Source organism: Leuresthes tenuis, unplaced genomic scaffold (genome assembly GCF_036924035.1).
Source record: "Leuresthes tenuis unplaced genomic scaffold, fLeuTen1.0.hap1 SCAF_2, whole genome shotgun sequence".
NCBI lineage: Eukaryota > Metazoa > Chordata > Actinopteri > Atheriniformes > Atherinopsidae > Leuresthes > Leuresthes tenuis.
In genome coordinates, this window is record NW_027325356.1 from 15989666 (window position 1) to 16002432 (window position 12767).

General features: G+C 40.1%; 1 protein-coding gene across 1 annotated transcript in view; it reads right to left on the minus strand.

The window, feature by feature from the left end:
- Positions 1-12767, minus strand: part of smyd3 (SET and MYND domain containing 3) — a 68442-nt gene that overhangs the window by 38354 nt on the left and 17321 nt on the right. The gene's annotated exons all lie outside the window — the stretch shown is intronic.

The window sequence follows — 12767 nt, forward strand, 5'->3', positions numbered from 1 at the left end:
ACATTATGAGTCATTATGAGACATCATTGCCACGTGTTAAAATTGGATTATGTGTAGCCTAAAGCTAATAACATTCACAAGACTGATGAATGCATCTGAACGCTGTCAACGAGTGATTCAATACAACTGATGCACACACACACACACACACCTTGCCTGTAGGGCTGAGTATTCATCAACCATCTATTGCCTTCTTTAATCTCTAGGTGAGGACTGGTGCACACTGCACTTTAAAATGTGTGAAGCCATACGGATCGTCACTCAGTTGTTACAGGTGTCTTTTGCTGATACATTGTTCTCTATTTGCCTACATTCCAAGAAAATTAATTCACGTAATCCACAATAGCCACAGACACAATGAGGGGAAGCACATTGGGTTCTGCATTGGTGAAGATGCCAAAACTGACCTTCAGTGAAGGGGAGATACACAAAGTCAGGTCGAACTAAATCAAACGAGCCCACTGTGACAACATCCAAAGGCGATAAAGCTGATCGAAGCTGAGCTGATCTCATTCTTCCAGCATATGCATACAGACATGCAGAACACACTTGTATTCAGCCAAAACACAGTAGGAAAAACACAGCTGCCGAAAGGCAAGGGAGCCATATTAGGAGTATTTCACAAAATGTTGTTTTCGCACCAGTGTTTATTAAAGCATTTTAGATGGGGTTTTCTCTTTCTCTGCATACTCAGGGGGTTCACAGATGGAGTCAATTAAAGGAGCTCCCTGTTGTAATTATACATTGTTAGATATAGTAGCCCAGTGAGACAGCAGTGTTTGTGCCTCCTCTCACACTCGTTTTATGTCCACCTGCGGGTGATTCAGGAAGGGGTTCATAAAATCTTGAATTCCCTTTTGGGCTATCCAAGAGGTAAAATGTAGAGAACGCTCAATTGATATCATGCTTTTAAGTGAGGCGGATCATGGGAATCCCTACTGTAGAATCGTTTGTGAGGACCAATTGAGCAAAGTGGATCATTTTAGAATTTTTTTCCAATCAAATAAAAATCAAGAAAAAAAAAATAAAGATTGCATTTTGACCAAACACTCAATGGTATCTTCCTTGTTCTTATCCTGCTCACAATTGGACAGAAAAACTGCTGACACTTCAAAACCCGCCCTGCCAGATTCAGCCCATTAAAAAGACCATTTCACACCGACACATGCACACGTCTATAGTGTCAAGACAGACCCTTACTGAAGCATGTTTTAAGATTGCGAGCACCATTCCTAGTTAATAGAAAACTGTCTATAGTCTATAGACACATTACAGAAAACTCACTGTATAGATTTTTCACATTAATTACATCTCGGGTAAAGGAAAAATTGTTTTTCTGTGTACTCTTCGCTTAAAGACTTCATCTAAACACGGCAAAGCAGTGAATCTCAAAAGGACCTGAGTGGATATATTCTAAGTTATTACCCTTAATTCATAGTTGTGTTGTCTTTGACATATCTTTGAAAATGTACTGCTTTATTACTGTAGTTCATCAAGTATTAAATCAACAGAATGATTCACTAATTAGTCTGTACAAACAAATTTAGAACAATTTGAAATACAGTGCGATAGACTGTTCATCAGGAGCACAAAGGAAGACAAATTGACATTACCAGAAACTGCAGACGTGTGCAGATTCTCCAATTGTCCACTCTGAGGCTGAGGCAGGCAAGAATATATATGAGTGTGTGTGTTTTCTACAGCTCTCCGTGTTCAGATTTCTGTGTTTGAGATTCTCAGAGGCTGACATTTTGTTCACAATGTATAAGATGAATAATCAATTCCGTTTACAATCAGTACTGCTCTAATCCCAGTACAGATGGGAGGGAACATTCATAGCTTCAAAGAAACTAGAGACCAAAACAGACCTAGAAGATCTGCAGCCGGGACCAATCAAAAGATATCAGTACCTCCGAAGTTCAAGATGACTTCCTGCAGTCCTGTTGTTGCCGTCAAAGTTGCTAAGCAACGAGCTCAGACTTCTAGAAGTCACCACTCTGTCAAAAATAATTGAATAAATGAAATGTAAAATGTAAATATATCGTCTTTAGAGGTGTTGGACCTGCTCTCACAAGCTTACTGAGCCAGGCTGGCAGTTGTCAGCTGATTCCAGTCTTTGTGTTACAGTAAGCTAAGCAGACAGCTGGTGGTAACTTCACATTTAGTGAAAAAGAAGTGGGATTTCTGTGGCATAATTTGAGTTGTTGGGTTTAACAACTGGTTACACAACATTGCTCGGCTTGTATTTAGTTATTTAACTCATTTGTGAAGTTGTGTTTAGAGAATATCCTAACTTTCTCAGACACTCCAACCACAGACAGAAAACAAAAGGTTTTTCCTTTTCATTCTCTCCTTCTTTCTCTCCGTTTGATGTTATGGTGGTTTTTACTGTACTCATGGGGGTGAATATTTGCGACTGTCGGTCAACTAGAACAGAGGAAGGCTCTTGTATGAGAGGTGAAATGTCTTAAAAGAAGCCCAGCTGCTTTCCGCTTAACTTCCTACGATTCCCAGAGGAAGGGGGGATTTATAGCGGAGGTAGGTTACTTGATTGATGACACATGTGCTTTACAGGTTATATATTCTGAATATTGTCTCTTAAAAACAACTGCAAGTGTAAGAAAACAGTTTCAACAGACTTGGAACAGGTGTGTCCGTTCACCTCACCAAAAAACGCAGTCCATAGTTGTAAATTTGCCGTCATTAATTAGCAAGGCAGCTTACCTGAATGCCTTTCCATAGCAAGACATTATTTAGACACTGAACATCAACGTGCTGTTGGATCAATATGTAAGCTGTGATTAAAGAAAAGATAGTCATTTTACCATTTTGGAGCCTTTTGGAGCAATGAAATTGCATGATATTTTGTTGTGAATCTAAGTAGATACAACATGTTCTGCTATGAAAAAAGGTTGGAAACACACGTCATCTTAAAAATTACAGCCTCAAACAGCAGTTAGATATAACTGCAAGTGTGACTTGCGTTTTGTTGTGTGAATGCAAGAAGCAAAGAGATCAAATAGCAGACAAAGTAGAATGTTCATACTCAGACTTACGTGGGTTCTCTTGTTTAACAAGAAGAGGCACAGCAGGGATACCCATTAAAAAGAAGAAAAAGGAAACCTATACAAAGTGTAACCGGCTCTCATTTTTGCAGCCAGTGGAGGACAGCGAGTCAGTGTACGTGAAACACAATATGATCATTTGCCGGCCACTGACACTAAAATAATTCTCTTCATAATGAGGTACAGTGAATTGGCTTTAGGGTTTCAAAGTTGTTTAATGCACAGTTGCTCTGTAAAAGTTGGCAGAAACACAAACGTCACCAAGAAGTCAGGGAACATGAGAGCCAAGGAGGATGTTTCTCTCTGTCCCTGAAGAGAGCTGAGTGTGTCGTGCTTGGCTGTGTTTTAAGAGGAGATAACAGAGATGAAAGACAGATGAGAAGGAGACCGAGGCCACGAACCCTGTGGAAACTCATCTATATTCAGGGTAGAAATGAAAGGATTGATGGTTAAGCATTATTTCACGGCGGTGTCTTTGTTTCACAAGACACGGACGCTTTATATAACTCGCTAATGATCTGCAGACAGGTGAACAGGGAGAGAGGATGTGTAGGTGGAGGAGTGCATACTGGAAACTGGTACAAGACCTCAGCTATGGACACATCCTAAACGTTACAGTTACAACACGCTTAAAGAAGCAAAGCACTCATGCAAAGAAAAGTGCGGTTACATGCGGCCATCAGATTGTATTAATGGCTAAATTACAATAAGATTGAGTTATTCAGTTCATGTAGACACCTTAATCTGACAAGAAATCAAATTGGATCGAGTTACATGCAATCGAATTAAGATCCCGAGATAACTCGATCCAAATGCCCACTGAAAGTAGACGAGCGTTCTGTGCATGCTCGAGATTTTTTCCCGGGATCGTCACCCGGAAGTCGAAGGAGACAATATTACTGTTATTGTCGCCGCTGTCAGAAAGAAACAAACAACCCGATGGAGAATGTGTTGTTGTGCATCGCGTTTGTGCCATAACCATTCTCATCACAAATGTAGAGGGACGTAGCTTCATTGCTCTTCATTTGCCATTTTTCTCGAATGCCTTAGTTTTGTTGTTGGTGGTAAAGACGTCAACCGGAAGTGGCTCTATTAGCGATAGTTGAAATGGGTACAGCGCCACCTACAGTACGGGTATGACATGCTTTGTGCCAGTGATTCGATTAATTCACCACCATATATCCAAGGATAATTACCCTTGCTCAGATAAGGAACATAACCCAACTACAGCTATAATCAAGTTAATCTCACCATGTAGACCCACTGACTGACTGCAAACCAGATCAGCATTTCTCAGGTACTCAGATACTCTGCTCTGACCTGACCTGACCTGACTGTGGAGGAAAAAACCTATATCTCCTATATCTTATATATATATATTTGTGCATTTCTAAGTGATGGCTGGATGATAGTATACAGTGTTTTATTGAAAGTAAAAATAAAACACGATTAAGTGCGTACATTGAGATATGGCTAATATAGTGCTTCCTCATCATGTAAACTAATTGCAAATACTGAAAAAGCGTGTTCTGTGGAAGGAAATCATTTGTTCACAGTAAAGAGCAAACTAAAGGCCAACTTTTAAAGCACCACCTAAAATCTACGTGGATAACTGTGCAAATTTAAAGTATTTTTTCTCACCACTAAGTGAATTTCCTAAAAATGACATCTTGAAATCTTAATGCCATACCTTCATTTAAACAATATATTTTGTAAAGTGCAGAAATATAATGTCAAGTGAGCTCTTTCAAAACCATGACCAACACTGAATAATGTGAGAGCATGCAAAACAAAACACTTCACGGGACTGCACTAAATTAGTTACAGATCAATCAATCAATTTAATCAGAGTCCCCTCTATCCTTGGGACTGAGAAACTACTTGTGTTGGTTTGGTTCTTGTTTGTGCTTCCAAAAGGAAAAAAAGCTGATTCTTGTGACCGCAGGTGATGTGGCATCACCTGCTGTCCAGGGGGCCAAAGCCATTTTCTCAAATACATTTGTTTGGGGAAAACACCAACATATTAGAAATATGGTACATGACTTCTACAACGAGTGTCAGACTTGCCATCTGGAGGACCTGCAGTCAGTTTCCCAAAGGGCCAGTCGAGCTGCTATGAAAAGATTAAAAAATGTCCCAAGCTGTTTGCTCTCATATTTGTCTGGCCAGTGAATTCCATCCAGGTATGTGTGTGTACGGCGAGGATATAACTTCATTACGTCTCATATATCCCCCTCTCTTCTCCATTGAGGTTAAGCAAATTAGATGGATTACAATTTTAGCAAGCAAGATGAAAAATGGAACGACTGAGAGAAACAAAAAATGCGTGTGTGAACAGAAAGCTTCCTATTAAGTTTTCTCAGAAAGTGGTATATCCCTAATAATTTATTCTATTCTATCAGAAATACTGAGTGTCAGATGGATCTTTGGCTTTTGTATCCAGGGTAGTCATCACTCAAGAAGACAAATGGCAAAAAATACTGCCCTTCTGAAAGCACTTGTTTTTTTAATCATATCCCAAACTGTAGTTGAACAATCAGTGCGGTTCTTCATTTACTGATAGCCTGAGCCGTTATTACACACCCAGGCTTTATTTGTCCTGTTTCAGGGAAACTAATGAAAGGATGACGGGGACAGAAGCTGATAACCCACAGGGTTGAGCCTTTATTAACCACTCCTCCAAAGCCTGTTCAGAGTGGACCTATTGCTGCTTGCAGCTGTGTGTGCATGTCGTTTGAGCCCGAGGAACCCGCACACACACACACACTCAAACACTAGCATAACGCTACTGTTAAAAGAAAAGAAAAAAAACAGAAGAGGGGCATCCAGTGAGGTTAGGGTCACAGACTACATCTAAAGCTTTGCTAGTATTTGCATTTAACAGATAGTTCAGGAAACACTGCTAATCGCACCAGACATGTTTTCGGCCTCAGGAATGACACCATCCTACAGGCAGCCTGTTCTTGCAGCTCTGGTCATATTGTGCCTTTCTCTGTGTCTTCTTGATATTTCCTCCTAAGCTTGTTTTTCATCAAAGCAGTGATTTTTGAAACATTTTCCTACAATGGTTTGGATACTGTCTGGATCAATTGATTTCTACTCATAATCCTGGCGCTTTCAATTTCTGTTGCGATGCACAACCGTGAAATCAGGAACGATGTTGCATGTGGGGCAGCTGATTGAGCTTTCCAAAGACCAAGAAATGTCTGGAAGAAGGCCCAAAATGCAGATGAGTTGAAAAGGAGTGCGGGGCAGGAACAAAATAAAAAGCAAGGAAGAGAACTTTAAACTATTTCTTCCCTCGATTACGATGGTAAATGTGGGACGTTTGGCAGGTAAAATGGAAGAGCTTAAAGAACTTATGAGGATTCAGCAGGAACATTGACAATGTATTATTTTATTTGTTTCACCAAGATGTGGCTGCAGGAACATATTCCACACTCCAACACCTCTTTGTACGGTTATCAGACTGCATAGGCAGACAGAGACAGCAGAGGCCAGAGTAAAAACAAATGGTGTGATCCTGAGAGGGAGCGTTTCTGCACACCGGATGCTGAACTGTAAGCTGGGCGTCTACCTGCCAACGCTGCGTGTGACATCAGCTCAGTTGTTAAAGGACTGCAAACGCAACACCCGAATGCATTCACAGTGACCTCTGGAGATTTAAACCACACCAATCTCACTGGGACAATTCAACTTTCCAACAGTTTGTCAACTGCTTTTTTAAAAACGCTTTATTTCTATACTTATTTCTATCATCTTTGATTTAGCTCATTCATACTCCCACAGTGTAATTCTCTCTTTAGGGATTGATACAGTATGATTCCATTTAATTGAATTTGCACCAACCTCAAGGCTCAGTGTAACATAAGTGTGATTTAATCATAAAGCTGAGTGCATGTTGCCCTCTGAGATTAGATAAGTTCATTCTTGCAGTAATGCCACTACTGTAAATATAATAGTTTATGTTGTATGCAACAAAACTGGAAACTCTAATGACTAATAACACTTGCATCAGAAGAAAATTAGAAATTTAGCTGCGAAACAATCAGACTCATTCTGACCCAACAGCTTTGCTTGCATTTGTTCCCATTAGGAACTGTATATTTGTGCACAGTCGCTGAGTTGTTTGCATGAATCATAGCATTTAGGTTATTATGGTAACATGAGAGTATATGGACATGTCGTATTAAGTAAAGAACAAATGAAGGTACTCTCCACTGGAGACAGTGCTGCTGCAGTGCAATACTTCTGCAGGAATAAAGAGAAACAAAGCTAAGTAAAAGTAAAAGAAGTGTATATGAGATTGGAGCTCATTTCACACAGAGATACCACAGACCAAACAGAGTCTGCACTGCACCATCTCATGTGCTTTCAAAAATAACGGAGGTACCACAAAATCAGAAAGCTGATGTATGAACACAAAATTGTATGTGGTATGCTCCACTGCAATGACTCTCCCTTAAACGCAAAAGTCAAATTGATTCTGTATATTCCTCTGCTGCAAGTTCAAGCAGAGTGCAGATAGAGGACTAATATGAGGAGGTGAACTCTCATTCCTGGAGACGATGGTCCAGTGCTTATTCTTCTATCAAAAAGATCTTCTATCAGAGAGCAGTTCAATGCCAAATGCCAGGTAAGGAGCAGGGGAAGATCCTTAGTCCATGGGTGCAGTTTCACCCACACGGGCCTTTAACGGGTCATTGTGTTAGTGTGAAAGGTTCATTTGTCTGCTAAAGCTGCCTTAGGAATGTCTCAGCATCATTTATCTGGAGTACAACCGGATGGACATAAAAATAGTCATCCTTTTATTGGACAAAACACGCACACCATGGTCATTTATCAGCGTCTATCCCTGTATGAATCCCCCTGAAACACTAAACAGTAATGGCAGTAAAGGCAGGAGCAACAGAGAGGAGAGGGGACACAGTGTGAGGGATGATAAAGGAGACGAAAAGCTCTTTGCTATACTAACCCTACCCCCAACTCACACTCACACAACACTGACAGCACACGTGTACCGTATACATGCCTATCTCCAGCAACATATTGCTGTTCAGCTCACTCCTCAGAGTTTAACTACACATCCAGATTTATTCATAATTATCCAATTTTCACTCTCCTTTTCCAATCTCTTCTTGATTTTCTCAAGCTATCACTTTTTCCTGCATCCCTCTACCTCACTACTCATCTCGCTCCTCCAGCCTAACATCTCCATGAGTTGTCTTCGCAGCCCTTTTCATTTGCCCTAGACAGTTTCCATCACTTTCAGTTTCTTCCTCACCACCCCCTTTCTCTCTTTTCCTCCTCCCCCTTTTCTTCCCGTTTCTTTCCCCATGTCACTCATTTCTCAGCCCCTTTTCTCATTTCCCTCTCCCCCTTCATTCTTCTCTTCACACCTCCCCTAACACCCACACACACACACACACAGCCAATCTATGTCAATTAGGCAAATGGTTTTTATTCTGTCCTCACTTAATACTGTCTGCCACTGCATTCATAACAGGCTCAAAGCCATTACATTAAGCTTCATGTGTGTGGCGTGTGTGTGATTTTACAAAGCCTAAGCTAATTAGGTAGCGCCCGTGCAACTGCCAGCTACAATGGCAGATCAGGGAAATGCTGGGGAGATAAGGCTGAACATACAAACACATCCGCGCACGGATTATCTTAATGGCTTCCCGTGTTTTGTACAGGAAAACACACAGAAGTCCAGAGATACAGATTGTTATAGAAGGATATAAAAAACGTGTACAATATTCTTTTTTTTGTACTTCTTATTAAGGCACTGACATATATTTTTCCCCCTTTTCTGAATCCTTCAATTATAGAAACTTAGTCTTATTTACTATCACTCTCCTTCCTTGACCTCCTCTTCTGACGTTATTTATAGAGAAATATACAGATTACTTCTGCATACGATATTCTTTCTGCCGTGTAAAAGTTTGGAGAGTGACAACTTTTCCATTTGTTAAGGTATGCGAATTTGATGGGCACTGCATCCTATTTACCTGCTCAACAGATGGCCAATAAATATAAAGGATAACCATGACAATAAATTACACCTACTCACAAAAAAGAAGATGCACACTCACATCTGTCCACACGCAGTAACATTTACACACATACATACACAGGCTACTTTATGATAAACCAGACATGCACACAGAGAGAAAAATTACAGCAGCCGAAAATATGAGTTAACACACACGCATAGAAAAGTCCACCATCACACACACTCCTCATTCTTGCTCCAGTAATTGAAGCCAAAACAGTTTTCAGCAGGGGTGTGAATTTATTGGCTCCACATTCATATGAGACATCAGGTGTTTGTGTGTGTGTGTGTGTGTGTGTTTGCGTCTGTGATAAATCGTCTCTCTCTCACTATAAATATATATATGTAATAAACAATACAACATACTTTTTCCATAGAGAGTCACCTTTCTTCCACCATGCACTGATGAAAGCTTTGTGTGTGTGTGTGTGTGTGTCAATGCTTCCCCAGAGTCCCAGTTACAGCCTCTTCCACAGAGAGCCATAAATACAGGTGCTTCTATGCTTTTATTGGTCAGGATATGGGCTCCATGTTCCTGTCATTCTTCAACTTGTTCCCAAGTTTCCTCATTTCTCTTCTAACCCTGTCAACAACATCCCTTTTTTTCTTTTTTAAATTTCCTCTATGTCCAGGGGATCGCAATTCCTTCCGTTGTAAGACTCCCTGAGCTTGTCTCACCTCTTAGGTTTGTAAGAAATAGAACTAAAGCATTTTCCTGCAATTTGGACATCAAAAGTTGAGAATGATAAAAGTTTGTGGGATCCAGCCCCGGCTCTGGAAAACATGCCAAAAACAAGACAAGGCGGAGATAAAACTCAGCAGGACATTCAGTGTGCAAACTCAGGGAAGCCATTTTTATCCTGCAATTAATCTTTTGTTTCATGCCGAGCAAGATTTGAGATTAACCAAGAGAAAAACTAGATTAGCCACGATAAACACCATGCTCTGAATGAGCAAAAATTAATGTCATTCTACTATTAATCATCATGTCAGAGTAGAAAAGACTAGCCAATTATTTCAATTCACCGAATATGCCTGGAAATGCCTATAAATGTTAGCAGGATTTTATTAAACTGTGTCATCATCTTAAAATATGCCAAATGTCTTTAAAAAGCTATAAATAATTATTCTATCAAAACATACAGACTCAGAGTCTTAGTCTCAGAGTGAATGAAAATGTCAGTGAAATACAGAAATGACTGACAGTGTTATATGACAGAGCAAGAATGGGACACATAGGAGCAGGTTTAAAAGAGAAACAGGGGTGTGTGTATGTGTGTGTGCTGTATGGTGTAACATGTCAGTTATATAGGAACTTTGTGCGGGAAATGGGTCTCAGGATAGTAAGAACTGACACAGCATAATAATAACTTTCCATTATGACTAGCAGGCCGGTGAGTGAGAGCACACACAGTGTGAAGCGCCATATAAGCAGGAAACAAACCACACAAACACAGTCATGCATGTAGGAATCACCTCATGAAACGGACGTATGTGGACATTAATGCAAGTTTTAACACGTGCATGCAAACAGATAAACAGGCACATACACACACTCTCAATCCAGAGGGAAGATGTTTGGCGGATGCATTACAATGTGCAGCAGACAGATTTCTCCTGTCACAATATATCGTAACACAGCAGTCATGCGCGAACACAAATGCACACATGTACACACAAATAACTCTACTGCAGTCTACAAAACCTGGACAGGCACTAATGCGTGCCACAACGTTGTTTCTGCATGACATAGATCCTCTACTGGATTCTTAGTAGATTATCATCTACCGAGAAGACTTTGGCGAAGAGAGCTCTTTACGTTTGGGGACATATGTTCTGCGAAGCAGTGATACTGCATAAGGAAAGTGGGAACGATCAGCTGCTCAGTGACAAGTGTTCCCCGATGCATGTGTATCCAAAGATTTTTTAAACTTTTTCATAGTCCTGCAGTAAGTACACACAAACACATTTACTTTCCTTCCACCATTGATTTCCTGGGCTGTATTAAGATCAGTAATGAAACTGTGGCATTGGTTCATATAAAAATATGTGTTTACATGAAACCTTAAGTGGAAAGAGACCATTAGTATAAAGAATGGTTTAATGGCATAAAAAGGAAACGGTACAAAACACACACACACAGTAATGACCCATTTTGTCATAGCACACTGAACATTCCAAGTACACAATAATACACTCCACGTTTGTAATGTAAAAAAAGGGAGCGTATAAGAGGAGGAGTTGGGGGAGGGAGAAGATATAGACTGTGTGTATAGACAAAAAATAATGAGGAAAAGAATACAGAAAGAACTGTAAAGACAGACAGAGATGCACAGACAAAACAAGAACGAATTGAAGGACTTCTTTAGAAAGTAAATACAGGATATTGTCCATGCATTTCTTTCTGTTCTTAAGAACATACATTTGGGTGTTCCACCTCAAAAAGTCCGAGAAGTCTCCTCCATCTTTATCTACACCCAACTTCAACAGCAGATGAAGCTCCACTTGCTGAACCTCAGAAGTGGGAAGTTATTATGCTCTCTGATAGAACTCATCAAATCTCAGCATTAGTTATATAGTTCACCTGACATAAGAAATAAATTAGCTAAAGAGGGAATCCTTTACCAGTGCTTTGTTTAATATTTTACATCCCGACAAGGACATCTGAAGTGAAATTGGTGTGGTTTCATTGTTTAAGTTAGAATTTCTCATTTCATTTTATACGATTTGCATCAAGATTGTACCTACAAGAGAGATTACTGTTCTACCAGCTGTACGTGGTGAGGGAAATGTAAGCATTTGGGAATAAAACAGTGAGTCTAGCATTAGCAATATCTGATTGTTATCTTTCATTTGTATCATCTGAAATCTCAGGCTTACTGTATGCTCTGTCAAACCGTGCTCAAACATGCTCTAATGGTTAGCGAGCACTAAAGATCTCAAACAGACCCTAAGGAAGAGAGGGGCGGAGTGGAGTCCTGTGGGTTCCTCCACCCACGATCCACTTGAGCAGAGGTGTAAATTATTACATGAAAGAGGACCTGCTGCAGTGTTTTCCTGTTATTTTGACCAAAGCATGTCTCAGACATTTCATCAAGACTTTAAGAGACTGTATCAGCTTGTGAAAAAGGGGGTTCAATGTGTTCCCTTCAAATGATCTCATTAAACGGGTGTTGAAAAGAAAATTGGCAAACATTTTGGTACTTTTGCCTAATTTGTCCCTCCTGGATGTTGCCACTCGTTACATAATGCATCAGAACATTGAAAAGAACCCTGGATAGCAAACACCAGACAAACATCTTTGCACACATTACGCTTTGTAGTTTAAATTCAAGTGAAGGCAGCTTGTGTGTTTTAAAAGAACAACCTCAAGTTGTTCAGGGAATACAAATACACAGGGATCCGATTACAGATGCTGGCAAGATCTTATATACATGCTGTGGTACAGCAAAAGGCAGCTTTGAATGCCTAAATTATTAAAGAGTTGCTTGTGCAATGATGTCTTTTTGTGCATGAGCAGGCGATCTTCTGATCATGTATGTATTTGGCAGATGCTTTTTTGCGTTTGTGTCGGTGGAGTTTCATGCTTCTTGAGCCTGCTTGGGTGTTTCTTGAAAAGCAAATGGAGGAATTGCCTTTACATGCAT